At 35.5% G+C, this 24,835-nt stretch overlaps 1 pseudogene across 1 annotated transcript; it reads left to right on the plus strand.

Annotated features, from left to right (window-relative positions):
* Window positions 1-16,257: 16,257 nt before the first annotated feature.
* On the plus strand, window positions 16,258-17,130 carry LOC116636421 (annotated as a pseudogene). Its single transcript, XR_004300338.1, has one exon. The product of XR_004300338.1 is annotated as a hypoxanthine-guanine phosphoribosyltransferase-like (transcript).
* Window positions 17,131-24,835: the final 7,705 nt, after the last annotated feature.

The following is a 24,835-nucleotide window of genomic DNA, read 5'->3' on the forward strand; positions in this document are numbered from 1 at the left end:
GAAAAAATATGCAATGGACAAAAGACAGTCTCTTCAATAAATGGTGCTAGGAAAATTGGACAGCTATATACATAAGAATGAAACTCGACCATTCTCTTACACCATACACAAAGATAAACTCAAAATGGATGAAAGACCTCAATGTGAGACAGGAATCCATCAAAATCCTACAGGAGAACATAGGCAGTAACCTCTTTGACATCGGCCACAACAACTTCTTTCAAGACACGTCTCCAAAGGCAAGGGAAACAAAAGCGAAAATGAACTTTCGGGACTTCATCAAGATAAAAAGCTTCTGCACAGCAAAAGGAACAGTCAACAAAACAAAGAGGCAACCCACGGAATGGGAGAAGATTTTTGCAAATGACACTACAGACAAAGGGCTAATATCCAAGATCTATAAAGAACTTATCAAACTAAATACCCAAAAAACAAATAATCAAGTCAAAAAATGGGCAGAAGACATGAACAGACACTTCCCCAAAGAAGACATACAAATGGCTAACAGACACATGAAAAAATGTTCATTATAATTAGCCATCAGGGAAATTCAAATCAAAACCACATTGAGATACCACCTTACACCAGTTAGAATGGCAAAAATCTACAAGGCAAGAAACAACAAATGTTGGAGAGGTTGTGGAGAAAGGGGACTCCTCTTACACTGTTGGTGGGAATGCAAGTTGGTATAGCCACTTTGGAAAACAGTATGGAGGTTCCTCAAAAAGTTAAAAATAGAGCTACCCTATGACCCAGCAATTGCACTACTGGGTATTTACCCCAAAGACACAGATGTAGTGGAAAAAAGGGCCATATGCACCCCAATGTTCATAGCAGCAAAGTCCACAATAGCCAAGCTGTGGAAAGAGCTGAGAGGCCCTTCAACAGACAAATGGATAAAGAAGATGTGGTCCATATATACAATGGAATATTACTCAGCCATCAGAAAGGATGAATACCCAGCTTTTGCATCAACATGGATGGGACTGGAGGAGATTATGCTAAGTGAAATAAGTCAAGCAGAGAAAGTCAATTATCATATAGTTTCACTTATTTGTGGAACATAAAGAACAGCATGGAGAACATTAGGAGAAGGAAGGGAAAAATGCGGCGGGGGGGAATCGGAGGGGGAGACAACCATGAGAGACTATGGACTCCGAGAAACAAACTGAGGGTTTTAGAGGGGAGGGGGGTTGGGGGATAGGTTAGCCCAGTGATGGGTATTAAGGAGGGAACATATTGCATGGAGCACTGGGTGTTATATGCAAACAATGAATCATGGGACACTACATCAAAAACTAATGATGTACTGTATGGTGACTCCTATAAATAATAAAAAATATATATATAAAAACATATAAAAGTCATGGAGCCTGCCTAGGTTTCTCTTTCTCCCACTGCCCCTCCCCCTGTTCACTTCTCTCTCTCTCTAAAAAAAAAAAACCAACAAATTCATACTGTCTAATGTAATAGCTGCTGACAGAGCCTTTTTTCAGATTTTAAAGAGATGGAAGATATATAATGATAGGGATGAGAGGATCAAGAGAAAGAAAATATTTTCCAGAGAAGGGGCTCCAAAAATTAACCAAATCACTGTGCTGAGAGTCAGTTGACCAGGGGAAATTTTCAAGGATCTTCAGGACACCATTTTCCTCGTTCCAGAAATCAAAGGATTAAAAACAACTTTTAAAAATTTTTTAAGCATTATTTTTCTCTTAGAGAAATAAATGTAAAAGGGAAGAGTTTTTCTTTTTCTCCTGTAACATTAGTTTCCCACAACCCAATGTCTAGAGTAAGAAGAAATAAATTTTAGTTGCAGTTAGAACTTCAGAATGAGACACAAAGAAACACTGCTAAACATAATCATTGAATGTTCCAATGAAGAAGTGCAAAAAGTTCTGGAATTTCTTCAATAGAAAATATTAAGAGCACAATACATTCTCAGTTGATGAGGTTCTTTATGGGAAAAACTGCACACAGACAGGAAGAGAAATCCAGTGATTTACAATTACTTTTCTGACTCAGTACAATATATCTTTTTTTTTTTTTTCAGTACAATATATCTTGAAAACCTCTACCTCAGTGCTTTCTTAACTATAAAAAAGAATTAAAATTCTCCTTTCCACTTCTGATTTCCCCCCCTTCATTCTGGGGAGACGAACCATGAGAGACTATGGACTCTGAGAAACAAACTGAGGGTTCTAGAGGGGAGGGGGGTAGGGGGATGGGTTAGCCTGGTGATGCGTATTAAAGAGGGCACGTACTGAATGGAGCACTGGGTGTTATACGCAAACAATGAATCATGGAACACTACATCAAAAACTAATGATGTAATGTATGGTGATTAACATAACATAATAAAAAAAAATTCTCCTTTCCATTGTTTCAAATTCTATATTTTCAAGACTTTTCTTATATTCTACTTTTTTATTATGAAGCTCACTGTAATGACTTTCTGTGCAGAGTTATACTCAGATTTTAGGGTATAAAAGAAAGAAGTGAGAAATAAAGACTAATGGTTGCCTCCCTGATTCCTCTCAGCTGCTTGGAAGAGTAAAGAGGAATATTCTAGATCTATATCCTAATTAAGACTGGGGTTTTTTAAAGATCTTCTAAATAAAAATCTCCAAAAAGTTGACAGAAGGTTGATTAATGTAATTAGGCCAACACTATTTGATAATGGTTGATAATCAGAGTTGGGCTCCTACCTCCCCAGAGAGAATGGGAGACTGGAGTGTTATCTTTCTTGGTGATTACAGTTCAAAGGGATGGCTCAGGTCCTTGTGAAATACATTCCTGAATTGTAGATGATTTATATCTCAGTGGGGCAGAATTTATAGTTTCAAGTTTTCTAAAGTGAATGTTTTTGTTGTTGTTGTTTTGTTTTTTTAAAGGAAGGTCAAGGGCTTAAATTCTGGATGAAACCTGAGGGTCAAGCTGAGGGAAACAATAAGGCCATTTTGGTCACTCTTGCTTTCCCTCTTGCCTCTCTTTTCTGACAAGGATACAACTCTACCCACCTGAGAGAGACTCCTAGGTTCCTCTCCATTTTTAAGTCTCAAGCTTTAGAGTTGTGACCTGGAGCTTCCCACTGAAATTTCCCAGCTCCCATTGATTCTCCTTAGCAGAGAAAATTTCCAAAAGTGGATTTTGCCTACTCAAGAGTGATGATGAATAATCACTGTTAATGATGAGTGCTTTACCAGCAGATCTTTAACCTCCATACAGTTGAGTAAATTAAACTTGGAGAGTTTCTAATGAAGAAAATTTGAAAGCTAATGTATTATATGCTGCCTTAAACTGCTGATTCTGTGACATTCTCTGCTGGCGCTATTCAGTGTCTGTGGTAAGATATAGACCATGCTCTTCATATAATCACCCTAACGTCTAGAATAAATGGAGGATATTTTAATGATAACAGATGTAACTTTTATTGCAGCCCCTTCAAAGGAGTTTAAAAATTTTGAGATTACAGGAAAATAATTTTTAAACAGTTCCATAATAGTCTTGATAGGGTGACAGCTTGGAGGCAGTAGGTTCAAATGCTGACTTGCTGCTGACAGAATAAGGGAAAATTATCAAATTATTACAAACCATCTAGCCAACTATGATTGTTCAGGAGACCTCAGTGAGCCAAGAACAGTCCAATTTTTCAAAATATCTTAATGCTTTTCTCCTTTCACTGGAGGTTTCTTTTTGGCAGAAAAGTAATAAAATGATTATAATTTGAGATTGAGATGAATTATCAATTCATCAGAGTGTATGTTTAATGTGATATACTTGCACTAATGGTATGTGCTTTCTAATTAGGGAGCTATTCTCAAGGCAGGAAAAAATTCATTTTCTCAATAAAAATATTTTACACCCAAGATATGGTGCCTTAAAAAACTTAATGAGCTCTGAGGCTCACATTACAGCAATTAAAATGTGAGTGAAAAAAATAAGTCTTGTTGAGTAATCTGGATGATTGGAGATATTTCCCTTATCATATGGAACATAGGTCACATTTTATATTATTTGCAAGAATCTGCAATTTACCTCAAGGGAAAAGAAAGCTAATTTTCATAAAGTGACAATGGGATTCTCTATCTCTGGCTGATATACAAATATTGTATTCACTTAGGAAGTGAATATTTCTTGCAGTGGGTTAATAAGGGTTTTGCAGAAGTCTGGTGAATTATGAGGAGGCAGTCTTACAATTTAGAGTGTAAGTGATTATGCCTATTTAGTGATTAATGGGGCAGAATTGACCTTTTCCAAAAATGGGCAATATGATTTTTGAATCAGTAAGTTTTTCTCAGTGAATGATTTCACTTGAGTTTGAGAAAAATTAGGTAAGCACATTGACTTTTCCACATGTCAATCCCATAAACATTTATTAAATACTGCTATGTAGATGGCACCTAACTAGAGATAAATACACAAGGTGGGTAACAGGCTAAAGAATGTGGATTTAATCCTAAAATGAAGCTCTTGATTACCCCGAATTCTATAACTTGCTTCTTGCTCAGCTGTCCACATTTCTGTAAATGTCACATTCATCCACCTGGTCACTCAAGTCCAAAACTGCAGAGTTGTCCTTAATCAATAATTGCCCTTAATTCCTCCCTATCCTTCATTCTTCTATACCCAATCTATCAGCAAGACCTATTGGCAGTGCCCTCAAAACGTATCCTGAATCTGTCTAGTTTTCTCCAGTGCCACTATCACCAGCCTGATCCACACTATCATCATTTCTAATCCAGATTACACCAAGAATTTCTTCACAGATCTCCCTGCTCCCATTCTTGTCCATTGCTTTATAATCCATTCTCCACCCAACAGTCACAGTGATTGTTTTACAGGCATATATCAGATCATGCCACTATCCTGCTTAATATCTTCTAAATTTCCCCCCTTTGCTTTAAAATAAAATTTAATCTTTTTCTCAGGGTCCGCATTATCCCATATAATCTGACCACTGTCTACTTCCCCAGTCTTAGATGGTACCATTCTATTTTCATTCCTCAACTTTGTCCGATTCATTATGACTTTCTTTCAATTTCTGAAACATGCTAGGTGTGTTTCAGAACTTCTGCCTGGTTAGTCTTCTAGCCTAATCCACAATGTGATGTCTATCTCTCAACACTCAGTTTTTAGAGCAAATGTTTCCTTCAGAAGTAGTTATTCCCTAATGGCCTCATCTTAAATAGCCCACCCCCACGATTATATATACACACTTCAAGACACATTCCACCTCTTTTTTTTTTTCTCATCAGAATATGAATCACTACCTCTAAAAATTTTCTTTATTTGATTGTTTTTCTGTTTGAATTTTGTCCTCCATTAAATCACAGGATCCATAATGTCAGGGTGCTAATCTCTCTTACTCACAAATATTCTAAATGCTTAAAATACCACCTGACACATAGTAGGCATTCAATAAATATTTACTGACTAAATTAATAAACCTGGCCTCATAAAAAATAGGAATCCAAAAGGAATTATTGAGAAGTGTCATGTTAACATCAATCGGACAGCTAAAACTCCCTATAGATCTACAGATGGGAGGCAATAGGGAGGTTAAGAACCCCAGACACTGGAGCAAGAAAAGTCTGGGTTCAAGTTCTAGTACTGACACATGCTAGCTGTTGACCTTGTAACAAGTTGTTAAACATTCCTGAGACTCAATTTCCTTATTTGTAATATGGAGATAATAATGTTTCATTGGATCACTCAAAATTAAAAGAACTAGTAGTATATAAAGTATTCAGCACAAAGTCTCACATTAAGATCTGGAAATTATTACAATATTACTATTATTCCACTTTTCTAATATTTCCAACATTCTTTCCTACCTTCACTATCATTAAGAAAGGTTAACAACCAATACACAAGAATTCATTATATGCTTATTGTAGGGATGAGAATGAAGGGAGATAAATGATAGAGAAGAAGTAAAAAAAGGCTTTGGAAAGTCCAAACTAAAATTCCATATCAGAAGCCATTACCAGCTTTTAGGAGCCTTTCAGGAACAGCGGATCTAATCTTTACTCAAAGGAATTTCAGATACCTCCTGAGAGGGATTGTGTGTCCTCCTGGGTCTTTTCCCTACATTGAGCAAAGCGCTGTGCCATCAAATTTCTCTTACAATGCTATCAACTTACTGTGTGGGGATGTTGAGGTAGTTATCAAGATAGGGGTGAAAGAGGTAATGACAGGACACTATGGTAAGACCATAATTGCTCCCCAACACAGAGGCTCATGTGGAAACACAATGAATTGAAAAAACATATAGATATATAATACATAATACATGTATATATAATGTATACTATATATATATGTATATGTATTAAAAGGCAGACCAAAAGCTTTGGGTTTTCTATTGGAAACAGTTCCAATTTTTAATCTGATAGGAGGTTACCAAGAATCATAACCATTAGCTAATTATACAAAATACAGATTTAATGGTGGTAAATTGTTCAGTTGGTGATTTCTCACTACCAACTTGCCAATACCATTCCTCTAGATAGGGGATCTATAACCTAACAGTGATAGAGGACAAGGGCACTCAAAGCTTAGCTCCTTCAGTGCTGGTTGCCATGGCTACAACCTCGAGAAACCTTTATTTCACAACTAGGCAAAGTCTGCAGCTTTTGAATCAAAATTAGTTTATTCATTTTCATTTGAGTCAGATCTAACCAAATCCTTACATGCCTTGTTTGAAATAACAGTTTTGCTTTTTGTATAACAATATTTTTTATTAAATAAAAACAACTCCCTCACCACCACTCTGCTTCACCTCCAAGAGTGTTTTATGATGCCAGGTCCCAGGAACTGAGGAAATACATCATTATATGACTTGTAAGCTCTGAATTGCCTAAAATAGAAACAATTTTCAAACCAACCTAAATGTAGGTTACTGTATCAAAGAACAAATTTTATACAGATTATTCAAAAAAAAATACAGATTTTGCTTTTATGTCTACATTGAAAAATAAATAAATATTTTTTTCCCTCAGAAGACCTAAAGAATCTTTTAAATTCTAATCAAAGAAAAACTTTTTAACATCAATCATTTTTGTCTCTCTTTGGGCAGACAAGAGACTAACCAGAATAGAAAAATTATTTTTAATTATCCATAAAATTACAAATAAGCATAAGAAATCTAATATTGCCAGCCCTCAGCCCTTACCCAGTACCACTGCTGCCTCACCAGTTTAAAGTGCCATGACTTTGTTAATCTAATGGGCAAATAAAATTAATAAGTCTCTAAGATATTCACAAACTATCTTTCTTACTACAGCAGGAAGAAGAGATATACTGATATTTTTAAAGCCAAAAATCTATGCATCTATTTATCCCTTCATATATTTAACACCTTTTTGTTAATTACTGACTATGTGCCAGGTACTAACCTGAGTCCTGGATATATAGAGACATATTTTTTCCTAAAGGAACATATAGATCTATTATAAAAATTGATCAGTAAACAAAGGACTGCCTATGATAATGGCTAAACTGAGGGTAGGGGAAAGAAGATATCGTGACAACCCAACATACAAGCACTTTCCACCCAGGGCTTTGTGCAGGGAATGTTTAGGTTGATTGTGAATGAGAGTAGGAGTCTGACTGGTGGGTGAGCAGTAGGTAGAGGGCTATTTCAGAGTGAGAAGCATGTGCATAGCCAATAGGAGTGAAGCAGCACATTATGCTTGCTCTAGGGGCACAGAGTGATATGAGTGGAAATGCAGCTTACAAGTCAACAAGACAACAGACCACAAAGGGCTTTATGTACACATAAATATGAATGCCATGGACTAGGTAATGTATAAATATTGGAAGCTTTTAAAAAGTGAAATAATTGGACCTGATTTATGTTTTAGAATCATAATTCTTGGTATAGGGAGTGGATAAATCAGAGATGGAGAAGTTTGGAACCATGGAGAACTTCTGAGGTTATTACAATAATCTATGTGAGCAGTGATAAGAACCAATTCAGATGGAAATGGAGAGGAGGGGATAAATGCAAGAAATGTAATTGATAGGACTTAAAAACTAATAAAATACAAGAAGCAAAAGAAAAGGAATCTTATGGGCATCATCCTGGCTGTTGACTTAGTGTTTTGGTGAATGATGGTACCGTTAGTTGTGCATTATAGAAACAATTATAAACTCATTTAGGACAACTTGAATTTGAGATATCAGGGAAATAAAGATAAAATCCTGGATTTCACTAGAAAAGTATGATCCAGAGACACAAAGGTAGATGCTATCAAATGTATTTGATACTGAACTCCAGGGAGAACCACCAGAAAGATTATGCAGAGAAAGAAACAATGGCTAAAGACAGAAACATGGTGTCTGTCCGCAGACTTTAAGGAAGTCAAAGACAAAAGGAATACAGCTAAGGTTAGAAAAGGCAGTTAAGAATAAGAATAAAGCTACATATATGGAATTAAGAAACAAAATAGATGAACATAGGGTAAGGGGAGGAAAAATAAGATAAAAACAGAGAGAGAGGCAAACCATAAAAGACTCTTAACTCTAGGAAACCACTGAGGGTTGCTGGAGGGGCGGTGAGTTGGGGGATGCGGTTATTCAGTGATGGGCATTAAGGAGGGAACTTGATGTGATGAGCACTGGGTCTTAGATGCAACTGATGAATCACTAAATTCTATCCCTGGAACCAATACACTATATGTTAACTAAATTGAATTTAAATAAAAAATGAAAAAAAAAAAAAAGAAAAAGAGTAAAGTTAAATAGTGAAAAAAAAAAAGTCATGGAAGCAGTTGGTATTCACACATAGAATATCTCAAAGCTGATATGCTACTACTGGTAATTGTGACCTGCACAGAGCCTCACAGTGTTCTCACACTAAACACACAGCAAAGTAGCATGTCACTTACCATCCAAAGAGGCAAACACAGTTTATGTCTCAGTCTGCCACCATGGGTCTGAAATCTGTGCACAAAAATAGCAACTCCAAGCTTCACAACTGCTGAGCCAGTGTACTTCATTAGGTCCAGCAGTAGGCTAGAACTGTGGGCATCTGCATTCTAGTCTTATTTATGATAGAAACAACTTTATACTACCACATAACTTCTCTGTTATCTGAGTTCTCTGTGGATATCTTTCCATTCTTTAGACACCTTGGAAAATGGACAGTTGACATGTGAAGAAGTATTACTAGGATTCCATTGGTAAAAACTCAAAGGGTCATATGAGTTTTATGACTAATTTATTTGGAACGTAGTATGGAACATATTTATCCACTGATAATTTGGAGTGCCACTTCTCCATTATAACTATACATTTTCTCATATAAATACTTCAGATGATAATAATAATAATAATAATAATAATAATAATAAATAGAAACAATAATAAGAGGAACAAGAAAAAAGTAGTAGTCTCCAAACCGAAGCACTGCCATTCAAGTCTTCAATTAAATACAAACCTCTTATTCAGGCATTTCACAGTCTACTATTATTTTTTCCTTTTTATTACATTTATTTCTCATCACTTTCTACTAAACCTTTCTACTTATATCAAACCAATCTTTTAATATCTCTCTCCTACCAAACCTTCTCTTCTTTGTACACATTCTTTAGGTAGATTATCTTTTCTGTTTAGAATTTCTACTCTATGTGTCAGTCAACTTTCCAACGGGAAACCAAAAACATAAAGTAGACCAGAATATACTAAATCATGCTGACATAACAAATAAACCCATCATTTCAGTGTCTGACAACATTAAAGGTCTATTTCTCACCAAGACTACATTTTCACTGTGGTTTGGCTGGAGGTTTGAGGTATGACACACCAGTAGTCTCTACTTGGTGCAATCTCTAACACGGTAGCCGATAAAAAGAAAATCTTGCAAAGAACAAAATGGCTCTTAAAACTTTTGCCTGAAATAGACATTTCTTCAGCCAAAGAAAATTACATGGCTCAGACTATCTTAATTGTAGAAGAAAGTATATTCCCCTCAAAGGAGTGCAGTGTTTATAATAAAAAGTAGTTCCACTTATTACACATCTTATCTTTGACATTTTCCTTGCTCTAGGGTTTTGTTTTTTCTTGTCTAACATCCCACGTGCTCTTTCTAGTGGTTTAATTCTCTCTTATCTCTTATCTCTCATAACCCCCTCTTATTACTGAAGCCACAAAATTTTGTCATATGTCACTTCATGAATTGTGTTGCTTTTTAACAAATTACCAGATTATGTGCTTTGCCCAATTTTTTAATTAGTGTATATACATCTTTTCCATATTGATTAGTAAATTGAATTCATATATTAATTATATCTAGCCCTTGTCCATCACAAGATTTTATGAATTGTTGGTTTTATTTTAATTCATAAATGGAATTTTATAGTATTTGGTTTTAAATATTTTTAGCCATGTGTTTTAAATGAGCCAAAATAAGTAATTTTTCTTAATCATTTTTATCTTTGTTATTATGCTAAGAAATCCTCAAACTCAAGATCACACAGATGTCTACTTGTATTTTTCTTCTAGTAATTTTGTAGTTTTACATTTACATTCAAATCTTTAAGCTTTTTGAAATTTATTTTAACATGTATTATGAAATACAGATCTAATTTTATTTTTTCTCCAATCAACAGCTCTTGTCCAATACTATTAATCTCTCATTTTCTTACCAATTTGGCCCATATTCATCATATAATAAATCCTGGTATAAACTTAAATATGGCCATGATTTTCATTCTATTTCACTAATCTGAATAATCATTACTGTACTAGGATCATTATGACTTTATAATGTATGTTAATATTTGAGAGGACAAGGTTCCTTAGCATTTAAAAAAGTTGGCTTATATGATGCTCTCATTCATTCACAATAAACATTCAGAATAAAGTCACCAGATTAATCCATTTGATTTTATATTATGAATTAATTATACCTATAGATTCATTTGGAGAGAATGGACAAAATTACAATATTAAGCCTCAAGTTCCAAGATCTTTTTAATTATTTAATTTTTCCTTCAAGTCCTTTATAGTTTTCTTTTTATCAGCTTTTTACATTTCTTATTAGTAGTTCCTTACCTCAGGTATTTCAATTAGTTGTTCTATTTTGATAAAGAATTTTAATTGTTGTTGGGGAACCTGGGTGGCTCAATCGGTTAAGCATCTGACTTGTGATTTCTACTCAGCTCATGATCTCATGGGTCATGGGATCAAGCACCCTGTTGGGTGCCATGCTCAGTGGGGAATCTGCTTGAGATTCTCTCTCTCCCTCTCCCTCTGGCCCTCCCCCAACTTGGGCACACTCATGCATGTGCTTTCTCTCTCTAAAATAAATAAATAAATCTTAAAAAAAATAATTTTAATTGTTGTTGCTGCTGCTATTGTATGCCATTACGTTTTCTAATAGATTATTTCTTATATACAGGATAGCTATTGATTTCATACACACTTTAATTCATTTATTAAGGACAGTGATTTTTTTCAGTGAATTCCAGGTTTTCCAGATGACAATCTTATCATCTAAAAAATAATAATACTTTTGGATAGACCTTCCCAATATTTGCTTTTTTAAGTTTTTTTTTTTTAATTTATTTGTCAGAGAGAGAGCACAAGCAGAGGGAGCAGCAGGCGGAGGGAGAAGCAGGCTCCCCGCTGAGCAAGGAGACCCACGTGGGACTTGATCCCATCACCCTGGGATCACAACCCCAGCTGAAGGCAGACACTTAACTGACTGAGCCAACCAGGCACCCCAGGAGGGGCATTTTAGCACGTCATACTTTACCCCATCCATTCAATCAGTTGCCAAATATTGCCAACTCTAGTTCTAAAATATCTTCTATTTGCTATGTCTCTAATTTAGTCACTCATCAAAACTATCCGATATTTGTAACTCCTAAGGATTTCCTTGTCAGGGGAAAATTAATTGACAGCAGGTCATACTGTAGGAAATGTTAAAGGAAATTCTTCAGGCAGAAGAAAAATGACACCTGAAGGAAATTAGTATTTTCACAGAGAAATAAAGATTCAACATTCAAAGCAATCCCTATCAAAATACCATCCACTTTTTTCACAGAGCTGGAACAAACAATCCTAAAATTTGTATGGAAACAGAAAAGACCCCGAATAGCCAAAGGAATGTTGAAAAAGAAAAGCAAAGCTGGAGGCATCACAATTCTGGACTTCAAGCTATATTACAAAGTTGTAATCATCAAGACAGTGTGGTACTGGCACAAAAACAGACACATAGATCAACGCAACAGAATAGAGAACCCAGAAATATACCCTCATCTCTATCGTCAACTAATCTTCAACAAAGCAGGAAAGAACATCCAATGGAAAAAAGACAGTCTCTTCAACAAATGATGTTGGGAAAATTGGACAGCCACATGCAGAACAATGAAACTGGACCATTTCCTTACACCACACACAAAATAAACTCAAAATGGATGAAAGACCTATATGTGAGACAGGAATCCAACAGAATCCTAGAGGGGAATTCAGGCAGCACCCTCTTTGACCTTAGCCACAGCAACTTCTTGCTAGACACGTCTTCAAAGGCAAGGAAAACAAAAGCAAAAATGAACTATTGGAACTTCATCAATATAAAAAGCTTTTGCACAGGAAAGGAAAGAGTCCACAAAACTAAAAGGCAACCTACAAAATGGGAGAAAGTATTTGCAAATGTCTTATCAGATAAAGGGCTAGTATCCAAAATCTATAAAGAACTTACCAAACTCAACACCTCAAAACCAAAAAATCTGGTCAAGAAATGGGCAAAATACATGAACAGATATTTCTCCAAAGAAGACATATAAATGGCCAACAGACACATGAAAAAATGCTCAACATCACTTGGCATCATCAAAACCACGATGAGATACCACTTCACACCAGTCAGAAAGGCTAAAATTAACAACTCAGGAAGCAACAGATGTTGGTGAGGATGGGAGAAAGGGGAGTTTTCTCCCATCCTCTGTTGGTGGGAATGCAAGCTGGTACAGCCACTCTGGAAAACAGTATGGAGGTCCCTCAAAAAGTTAAAAATAGAGCTACCCTATGACCTAGCAATTGCACTACTAGGTATTTATCCAAAGGATACATAGTGATTTGAAGGGGCACATATACCACAATGTTTATAGCAGCAGTGTGCACAACTGCCAAACTATGGAAAGAGCCTAGATGTCCATTGACAGATGAAGGGATAAAGAAGATGTAGTCTGTATATACAATGAATGTCTCAGCCAGCAAAAAAGCATTGTCATTTGCAATGATGTGGATGGAACTAGAGGGTATTATGCTAAGTGAAATAAGTCAGTCAGAGAAAGACAAATCCCATATGATTTCACTCATATATGGAATTTAAGAACATAGGGGAAGGGAAGGAAAAATAAAATAAGAGGAAAGCAGAGAGGGAGACAAACCATGAGAGATTCTTAACTATGGGGAACAAGTGAAGGTTGCTGGAGGGGAGGTGGGTGGGGGGATGAGGTAACTGGGTGATGGGCATTAGGAAGGGCACATGAAGTAATGAGCATTGGGTGCTGTATGCAACTGATAAATCACTGATTTCTACCTCAGAAACTAATAATTCAGTATATGTTAATTAAATTCAATTTAAATAAAAAAATAATAATAGCACAGAAAAAGGAAGATTGAAAAAAGGATACTACTGCAATGCTCTTATACTATATACTATATAGTTTAATATTATTTGCAGGTAGACTGTGATAAGTTAGAGACTCATCTGATAAAACAAAGCAGAATTTCTCCAACTTCTTGATCTTACAAAGCCTTGTAGTCTTAAAATTACTGAGGATTCTAAAGAACTTATTTGTATGGATTTTATCTATCAGTTTTTATCACATTATAAATTAATTTTTAAATCTTTGCTTAAAATAGTAATAATAGTCTCATGTTAACAAATATATAACATATTTTATGAAAAATTACTGTATCTAACAAAGCAAAAAAGAGTGAAAAGCATGTCATTACTTCACATTTTGCAAACTTCCTTAATGTTGGCCTAAGAAGAGACAGATTCTCAAATCTCCTTCACCTTTAATCTGTTGTAACAAGACATGGCATATATCTTCTCAGAAACCCCATGGTACATTTGTCAAATAAAGAGAGGGAAAATGCAAATGACTCAGTATTACTGTGAAAATAATTTTGACCTCATGGTCTTCTTAAAAGGCTCAAAGACCCACATGAGCCTCTGCCCAAGAGAAAAAAGTAAAGAAAAAAACCAAAGAGGTATAGCAATAAGAAACAAGTGAAACAAACGTAATCCTAAAAATCACTTAATGCAAAAATTAAAAAAAAGGGGGGAAAAGGAAAACAGGAATGAGTAAAGATGGCACAAATAGAAAATAAATAGCAACATGATATATAAAAAACATAATGGTAATTACATTAAATGTACATGGATAAAACATTAATAGGATAGAGTTGTTAGATTTTATAAAAATTCAAGGCTCAGCTATCTGCTATCTAAAAGCAACTCACACTAAATACGTAGATATTTAAGTTACAAGTTAAAAAATGGAATAAGATAAACCATGCAAAAGCACTAGTTACAAGAAAAATAAAATGGCTATTTTAAGGTCAGATAAAATAGACTTCAGAACAAAGAGTATTACTTATTACCTATCAACTTTTTGCTTATCAGTTGAGATACAGTTGATCCTCAGTATGTGTGGATTCCATATTGTGAATCTGACACTGGCTAAAATTTATTTATAACCTCAAAATCAATATTCCCCATACTTTTATGGTCACTTGTGGACATGTGCAGGACTGGGAATAATTTTAGTCTTCTGCCATGCACATTCCTAGCTGATGTTGAACAAAGTAATGCTTTTCCTTTGTTTTTCAGCTCTCATACACCAGAGTAAAGAGATAGTAGAGGGCAATGTGGTATAGTACAAGAAGCTCAATCTCTGGGGCCAGAGGGATAAGGTTTAAATTTCAACTCTGACACCTGTTGGTGGCATGGCCTCATGCAAATCACTTAAGACTTTTGAACCATATTTTCTGTTATGTAGAAAAGAAAGTAGAGTCTACCAGGACATGTTGTTTTTAGGATTTAATCGATGTCATATATGCACATATATGTGTATATTTTCCCTAGGAGCAATGAATGGTTCAGTATCCACTAATTCAGTGTTCACAGTGACATTACAGAACATAACTACCATGAATAATAAGAACTGACTGTACATTTAAAAGGGTCAACTCTTCAAGAAGAAATACAAACCCCAATGTCTACGCAACTAAAATAAGAACTTCAAAATTCAAGAAAAAAAACCCTGACAGACATGTAAGGAGATATAAATAAATTCATAATAAGAGCTAGAAATTTCAAAACCCCTGCTTCAGTAATTCATAGAACAAGTAGACACAAAATAAGTATGAATCTAATTGACATCTTAATGCACTCCACTCAGCAACTAGAGGATACATATTCTTTCCAAACACACATGAAACACTCTTCAAGATACACTTGTGTGCTGGTCCATAAACAATTCTCAATAAATTTAAAAGGATTATAACCATAAGAAGTATGTTCTATGACCATAAATGAATTAAATTAGTAATCAGTAACAAAATGCACCTGGAATATCCCTTATATGTATGCATAGTAATGTACAAGGATATTATTCTAAAATACACTTCTAAAATGCATGGGCAATTAAAAAAATATCAAGGAAAATTGGCAATTATTTTCAGCTGGTTGAAAATGAAAATACACCTTATCAAAATCTGTAGGGTAAATCTAAAACAGTGCTTAGAGGAAATTTATAGTTTTAGGTATTTATATCAGAAAAGAAGAAATATGTAAAATCAATGATCTAAACTTCCACTTTAAAAGCTAGAAAAACGGGGCACCTGGGTGGCTCAGTTGGTTGGGTCTCTGCCTTCTGCTCAGGTCATGATCCCAGCATCTGGGATGGAACCCCCCAGGTCAGGGCTCCTTGCTCAGCGGGGAGTCTGCTTCTCCCTCCCCCTGCTATTGTGCGCGTGCTCTCTCTCTCTCTCTCTTTCTCCTTCTCAAATAAATAAAGGAAATCTTAAAAAAAAAAAAAAGCTAGAAAAAGAGCAAATTAAACTCAAAGTAAGTAGAGGGAAGGAATAAAATAGGAACAGAAATCAAGGAAATAGAAAGAAGAAAACTACTGAAGAAAAACAAGAAAATCAGTTGTCGATAAGAAATTTCCTCACAGGGCTTTCCCGCGTGTCGCCACCTTCTGTAGAACCTCCGCCTCCGCCGCTGCACCGCCGGCTTCCTCCTCTTCAGGCTGCAGTCAACCCACGCGCCCGCCGGCTCCGTAATGGCGACCCGCAGCCCCAGCGTCGTGATCAGTGATGATGAACCAGGTCATGACCTAGATTTATTTATTCTGTATACCTCATCATTATGCTGAAGATTTGGAAAAGGTGTTTATTCCTCATGGACTGATAATGGACAAGACCGAGGGGTTTGCTCAAGATGTGATGAAGGAGATGGGAGGCCATCACATCGTAGCCCTCTGTGTGCTCAAGGGAGGCTATAAATTCTTTGCTGATCTGCTGGATTATATCAACGCACTGAACAGAAATAGTGATGGATCCATTCCCATGACTGTAGATTTCATCAGACTGAAGAACTACAGAATGAACCAGTCAACAGGGGACATCAATGTAATTGGTGGAGATGATCTCTCAACTTTGACTGGAAAGAATGTCTTGATTGTTGAGGATATAATTGACACTGGCAAAACAATGCAAACCTTGCTTTCCTTGGTCAAGGAGCATAATCCAAAGATGGTCAAGGTCGAAAGCTTGCTGGTGAAGAGGACCCCTCGAAGTGTTGGCTATAAACCAGACTTTGTTGGATTTGAAATTCCAGACAAGTTTGTTGTAGGATTTGCCCTTGACTATAATGAATACTTCAGGGATTTGAATCATGTTTGTGTCATTAGTGAAACTGCAAAAGCAAAATACAAAGCCTAAGATGAGAGTTCAAGTTGAGTTTGGAAGCATCTGGAGTCCCATTGGAATCATCAGTAGAATGTTCTAGTTCTGTGGCCAGCTGCTTAGTAAAGCTTTATTGCGTGTATCCTCTCAGAATTCTATCCATTTTATATTTTAGAAATGCCCGTTGCTGCATTCCTGAAGTCTTTATTTGCAATATGAGACTACAGACTATCTGTTCTTTTGGCGTGGAGTGTTGGACTTGTGAATGAAAAAAATCTCTTAAACCACATCACTATCGAATGAAAATATTGAAATTGTATCTGTAAAAAAACATTTAAAGAGAAGATATATTAGTTTCTTAATTGGTATTTTAATTTTTATATATTCAGGAAAGAACAGAACTGATTTAATATTGTTAATTATATACCACTGTGTGTTTAGAAGAGTAAGGAGCACAGTTTTCATATCAGTGACACCATCTACAGTATTGTTCTGTTGGAGAAACCACATGTCTTGGAATTATTTTACTGTTTTGGGAGTATTAACTGTTTTCTCGCGCTTGTTCCGATGATTTCTGGTGAATCTGTGTCAACAGTTCCTTTTAAATACAAATCAATAAATTCCAAAAAAGCGTTACCACATTTTGAATTCTTCAGTGTAAAAATCCTTACAATAAAGTCTGTCTCTTTAAAAGAAAAAAAAAAAATTCCTCACAAAATCAAATTTTTTCATATTCAAATATTTTCTTCATCTTTGCCAGTATTTGCTCAATCTTCAAAGGTGGTGGTGGTGGTGGGGAGTGATGCTCAAATAATCAAACCCCACATAATGGATCAAATGACTCTTTGTTTTTAATTCTTTGCAGAACTTAATGATTATATCCAAATCTGTTTTGATCACCACTGAGTGAAAAGAGGCTAGGATTAGGAGTTTTACTGGAATCTTATCGTTGTTCTGTTACTCATTAAGTATACAACCTTGGATAAGTTATTTAATATTTTTGCACATCATTGTCTTCAAATGACAAATGACAAGAATATTTTATACTCTGCATCTCAAAAGAAAGTGCAAAGATGAAGAGGTAGTAAGTTAGAAAAGCATTTAGAAAACTATATTAAATGTGGTCACAGGAAGACTAATAATCAAATAATACTGCTTCACAATCTTAGTAGAATTTTGCTGAGTATGAAAAGGAAATTTAAGAGATTTAAAATATCCCTAAACTTATAATGAGATTCTTTATTCTCCGGGCCCCTTTCTTAGTCTATGTTTGACCTACCTACCATTTATCTTCCCGAATCTTTTTCTGGTTTCTCTTCAGGCCAGAGTTGTAGCTGTGTTAAATTGTGTGATAATTCTGTACTACATACAATTCTCCTGAGGAAGCAAAGCCAAATGCAGACTCCATGACTGGTTTGGGAAAGAGAAAGCTCAAACGTGCAAATTCCTATCAGCCCCTTGAAGTTGTTCTTATCACTATCCTATTGACACTATTGACAAAGATCTTTAAGCAGGAAATAATGGCCCTGTGATGAAAACCAGTACATTTACAAACCAAATATGGTGAATGATAATTATTATCAGTTGGGGGTCCCTAGGCAATAGCTCAGAGCTGAAAAGTTTTTGGTCTTCATAACCAAGGATGACTCTAAAATGGGAGATATTGGTTAAGCCTTGACAAGTAACCATGACAACCCATTGTATGGATCCATTTCCATTTCAGATAAGACATTATTTTTTAGAACAAACGGAAATGAGAATGATAATTGTTTTAGTGACAGAAAGTATGTGTGTGTGTGTGTGTGTGTTGAGAGATTTATGGTATAAAGTAATTGCTATAAAAATAATTTTCAAATCTGAGAAGCCCCATGCATGCACAAATATGGTTGCTCTTTCTCCTATTTGTATTTGTCTTAAATATAGTATTTCTTCTTTTTTTAAAACTATGGTGTTTCCAAGTCACAAAAGAAAACCTTAAATCTCTTTTAATTTTTTTTTAAGTAAATGAAGACATGTCTTGTCTGTGAAGATGCTCCCTGACCAATTTCAATACTTTAATGAATAATAGATAAATTTCATTTCCTCTTGATCCTCTTTCTACATGGCAGCCAAAATGATCCTGCAAAAATCCAAAACTAATCATGTCACTTCTTAATTAAAATACTTGAACAGGCCTCCATTGTCCTCCAGATAATGTCCAAATTATTATATATTTTTGAACAGCTTTACACCAGCCCCTGCTTATCTTTCAAACTTTGTTTCTCTACACTATGTTTTATAATGCACCCCTTTGCTGCACTGCTCTCTCCAACACACACAACCAAGTACTCTGGGTTCTAATCAAACCAGCTCGCTTGCAAACCCCTAAAAGGACCATGCTCTCCCCCTATATCTGAGAAGGGTTAATTTATTCTTAATCTTGTCCTTACCCTCTCATACTTTTAAAATAGGTATCAGCTAGCTTCTTAAGGTCATTGTCACTTTATATCCCCAGCACTTAACCCAAAGTCTGGCAATAAGGCATTGCTCAATAAATACTGGAAAGAGGGTCTATGAAGGAGAGCTGGAAGATATGGAGAAAGGAAAGGAGGGAGGAAGAAAGATACCAGGGAGCTCAAGAGCCTTAATCTGCTTTGTTGCTGAGTCACCACTCCTCTCTGTTTTCATTAGTTTCTGCTGATTCTCAGTTGTGGAGGAAGTAGTTGGCCTCTGGCTATTTCCCATGCTAGGGCTTCCTCATCTCTGCTCCTGCCCTTTACTTGAACTATCTACTCTCTAAATCAGTATTTGTCCTTCACTGTCTCATTCATCCCAGGTGTTCTCAAATATGATTTCCACTGAAACAAACATTTTTGGTCTCAAGGTCCCTAAACATTAAAAAGTTTCCTTTTTTTATTAAAGACTGGGGCTCTCTTTGGTGGCCTCACCACAAAAATACAACACAATGAAGGAAGAATAGCCTTGTACAATCCAAGAAAGGTTGTGTAGCCAAAGATAAAATCAGAATTTAATTGGGGCCAAGTAGCACACAGTCTGGGAGAACCAATCTCTTAATTCAATCTGTCTCTATCTCTTTACATCTATTTAATTAGACATCTCCAATGTGGAATAAATGACAGTATTAAATGTAGCAGGGTACCCTAGAAAGATTAGACTTGTTTTGTTATTGCCTTTTACTTTGTTACTGAGAGAAATTGCTATTCACATCATAGTATAGGCAGAGACTGGAGTTCATCATGTAAGGTGGCCTTTCTTACAAGAGAAGTTGCTGAATGAGGAGCCTCTAAAGGGAGAGAGATATAATCCTCTAACGAAAAAAGAAGAAAAGAGAGAGGGACTTTCTAGGAGTGTACATGCACCAAAAGACCCCAGAATCATTCTTATTTCAATATATCTGTTTTGTGCCTCTCTACAGCTGGCTGGAAAATTGACTAAATCTGCTGACCTGGATTTATAGACACAAATATTCAATCTGACCCTGAAGATCTGCACTGGCAAGGTTCTGATTATGCCACTCTCTTCTGAACCCAAACTCCTAGTATATAAACTCATAAATGTAACAACACTCCCTTAACTTTACATATCCTGTGGATTTATTTAAATCAGTTGAATTGTAGAAGAAAAACACATGTTATTTTATGCTGATTCTTTTGGGGGGGGCATGAACTGCTGGTGAAAACAGCTGTGGTAAAAAGGCAGAATGCTTCACTTCTTACTAAGTCAAGGTTGAACAGTGGTAAATGTAACTTGTTATTATAGTCATCATTAAACAACTCTTCTATAGAGTGCCAAGATAGAAGACATATACCCAGCATTGCTAAGCTAAATAAGAAATTAGCACAGAAGCACCAATAAATAACAGTAAGAAACTGTAACTATTTGGATACCTGCTGGAGGTCTGTTTTATGAAAGCAGAGCATTTGACAAGTTATTAGGTATAAAAGATAACTCAAGTCACAGAGGTGAGAAGAGAGCCATAGGTAGACAGAATAAAGGGGGTTCCTGCTTAATGTAATTGAAGCCATGTAAAATGGAGTCAACTTCTCTCTTGTGAACTTCATCCAAATTCTATTGTCACAACTTAGGACAATATAAATCTCCTATTTTCTATTCATGAATTTACTTCACCAGTTTCCTTGTCTCTGCTCCTACCATCTTGTTTCAGTATCCATTAAAAAAAAATGACTAAGTCATGCATCTTGTGACTTTAATTAAATTTACTAAAGATTTGGAGATTAGAGAAGAGGTGTTAGGTCATGCTTCGCATGGCTTCCCATCTTTTCACTGATTCTCTTCTCAGCCTTCCTACACAGAATCCTGAGAAGTGTAGTCTGGTCCCCTGAAACCACTAACTGGGCAGAAATCTGGTCCTGAGCAGTTTCCTTACCACAGCCTCTGGGAAACATAAAGAATACATTTTCTCTACCTATAATGTAAACTACCCAGTAGACTAAATAAGACAACTCCTATCTCCTTCATCTTATAAAATGAATTAATTTCATACTTCATTTGTGCTTTCATAGTCTGTTATAAAATATTGAAACTATTACATGAGTAGAACACTTGCATGTAAAAAAATATTGAAATGAACTATATCTACATACACACTTACATATAAGGGCAAATCAGAGATCTCCTTAAATAGTTTGAGTCCCTTTGTGACCATGTCCAGCCTCAAAATAAATATGATATATAATATTTATCTTAATATTATCATTATTATTAATTATCATAATATTAATCTTTAAAAATATATTATTTTTAAAGATTTATTTATTTATGACAGAGAGAGAGAGAGTGTGAGTGAGTGCAGGGAGGGGCAGAGGGAGAGAGAGAGAGAGAAACTCCAGGAGACTCCTCTCTGAGCTTGGAGCCTGATACTGGGTTCCATCTCAAGACCCTAAGATCATGACCTGAGCCCAAATCAAGAGTTGAACACTTAACCGACTGTGCCACCCTGGGGCCCCTATAATATTTTATCATGTATTTTCTTCATTATTTTGTGGTTGTCAGAAGGAAAATTCCAAAAACAAAATTCACATAAAACATTCACTGATAATGAAATACCAGGGTGATTAAACATTAATACCATATGCATGAAATTAGCTCTATTTGCTTTAAAGTTATGTCTATGGAGCTAACAAATGAGAATAATTCAATAACAATCTGATAATTTATTTCATGTAGACATATGATCTGTATCATGTTGGCCAAATTTCTCTACAAAATGCATGTTCTTTTAGTTATAATTATCAGGATAATTCAGTATGCTACCTCACCTGTTTTTTTTTTTTTTTAAGTATATAAATTTTGTGACACTCTAGCATCTCTATGAGCATTTCAGTGAATAAAATTTTCTTTTAAAATATTGTTATTCATCCAAATAAAATAAAATGGAGCCAGTTCCGATGTTACAGTGCTTTCATGAAAGAGCCACAAATTGCCTATAGTTTATGGCTTTGTTTTCTCTGAAAGGAGTAGATTCCAGAGATATAATTTCTAACAGAACTTTTACTTGATAATTTGTCTTAAAATAAACAAGAGCATATAGCTTAATAGAAGTAAACCCTCATGCAGGTCATCAGCATGTATCATTTCTTATCTCTTTCATAGTACAGTTAATCAATACATAGCACACAGCATATAGAACAATTTCACTTAAGTGGAAGAGAAGAGACATAAAATAGGCCACCCACAAAATAACTTCAGTCACCAGAGGAATGATATAGTTCTCTGGAAATGAGAAGTACCCTGCCTTGCTAAGAGTCTTCATATCAAGAAATAGAAATTGTTAGAAAAGGAGACAGGCTTTGCAGAAAATTACTAATAAAACCAGGGCATTTATGACAGCTACCCAGAAATCTCTATTGTGTTCTGATTTCTATAGCCATTTTTAATAGTATCATTGAGACACTTCCTCCTCCTTTCTAGATTATCAACATTTCTTAACTTCATAATCCAGTACAATCCAATAAATTATCTTTTGGCAGTACTGTATAATATCTCACCAGGAAATAAGCTCCACTAAGAAGAGATATGCTTCTGTTCTGCTCACTGATGTATCATGGGCACCAAAAACAATTCCTGATGCATAGTGTTGCTTAATGTATATGTGTTGAGGAATTCCCTCCATCTACTTGTTTTCTGATTAGGCATGAATTCAGAGAGCTTGAATTATGCTATCTGTGTCTGGGATCCTTTTTTTTTTTCTTCCAAGGATTCTATTAACTATTTATTTACCTTGAACTTCATGTCTTAAAGGATTTGATCTCCCAACTGGCATATACTGAATAATAACTTTCCCACATATGTAAATGTGTGTGTGTATGTTTTAAACTATTAATTAGACTTTTTGAACTAATGAGACTATTTCATGAACTATGCTACTTAAATAGACCTGTGAGTTTGGGAGCTATTAGTCAATGCCAATGGATGGGAAACATTATATACACAGGCATTTATGCCATAGTTTAATACATTTACAGTGAACTGACAAGTTTCAGACTCTGAAAAGATTCAACTATGTTCTTTATACTGAGATAGAGGGAACAGGGAAGTTATATGCAGTGTTTTGCTTGCCCTCACGAAGAACATTGAGTTCATAAAACAGCAATAAAAAATAGTCATAAATTGGGTTTAGTATTAATGTCAATTAGCATCCCAATGACATAATGACTGTGGTAAAACACTTAAACTTTATTGACATCAATAGCTATTATCAAGTCAGGTTTATTGATGTTATAATAAAGAGGGCCGAATTTCACAAAGCTTCTAGTAAATGCCAATACCATGTCAGGAAACCTCTGGAAAAGGTTGACAGCACACAAGTATACAAAATACTATCAGGTCAAAATACTGGCTCGTAGAGGTCTTATTTTGGTGTAACTGGTCAAGACAAATGAAAACTATTTACTGAGCAAAAACCGAGTCCTGTCTCTGCTAGAAGTTATGGGGGATAAAAAAAGAAATAGGTATCATAGCCTCAGTCTCAAGTTGGGTATGATCTGGTTGAAGATACAGGAAAGCTATGAATGAAGAATTTCAGAATACAGTGCCTGTCTTTTGTTCCATGATTTCCCCTGACATCTTCTTTGACAGCTGTTCATAGCTAGTTCTGCTTTAATCCTGTCTCCCCATCCACTGCTCAGTTGAGACCTGTCTCTTCCCTTTTCTGTTCCACTGGTATAGCCTTTTCAGATCTACTCTCATTGTCATAAGTATAGTTAACCTAAAACTCAAACCTGAGTTTTTGCCTAAAACATTTCAATGCCTCTCAATTTTTGCTTTATTACTAATTTCTTGACACTGATATAAGACCCTAGAAGACTTAGTTCCTCTCTAATTTCTACAAAATCATTTCCTAAGACTCCTTGTTTCCTTTTCTGTGAATTTTGACTTTTGTTGTTGGCATTTATTTAGCTATGAAATACATCCTACCTCCAAATGAAGCTTCCTATTTAAACTTGCTGCCACTTATTACAGCACTGGGTCTGCTAAGCAAGAGGTACTTTGATTCCATCACTTTCATGCCCTACATGGTACTGTAGCCACTACAGCAGCTCTGACTCTTGAGGCCAGAAGCTGAGCAACCTCCTATGGAGTAACTGTCTACACTTAAGTATCAGCATGTCAAAAGATGGACATCATAAATTTATAGAATTATAGATTTCAGAGAAATTTTAGAGATTATTTGTTCCCAAATCATTTTGCATATAAAGAAATTGTGATCCAGAAAGGTTAAGTGACTTGTCCAGAGTGAAAGTTACTTACCAGAAGGTTTAGAGGAGTGGAGATTCACTCTTAAATATCTCAGGACTCAGGTCAAGTTACAATTTTTATTACACAAAAATAAAGAGATGAATGGATAGATAGGTAGAGATAGATAAGAATATAGTTT

Source organism: Phoca vitulina, unplaced genomic scaffold, assembly GCF_004348235.1.
Source record: "Phoca vitulina isolate PV1807 unplaced genomic scaffold, GSC_HSeal_1.0 scaffold12, whole genome shotgun sequence".
NCBI lineage: Eukaryota > Metazoa > Chordata > Mammalia > Carnivora > Phocidae > Phoca > Phoca vitulina.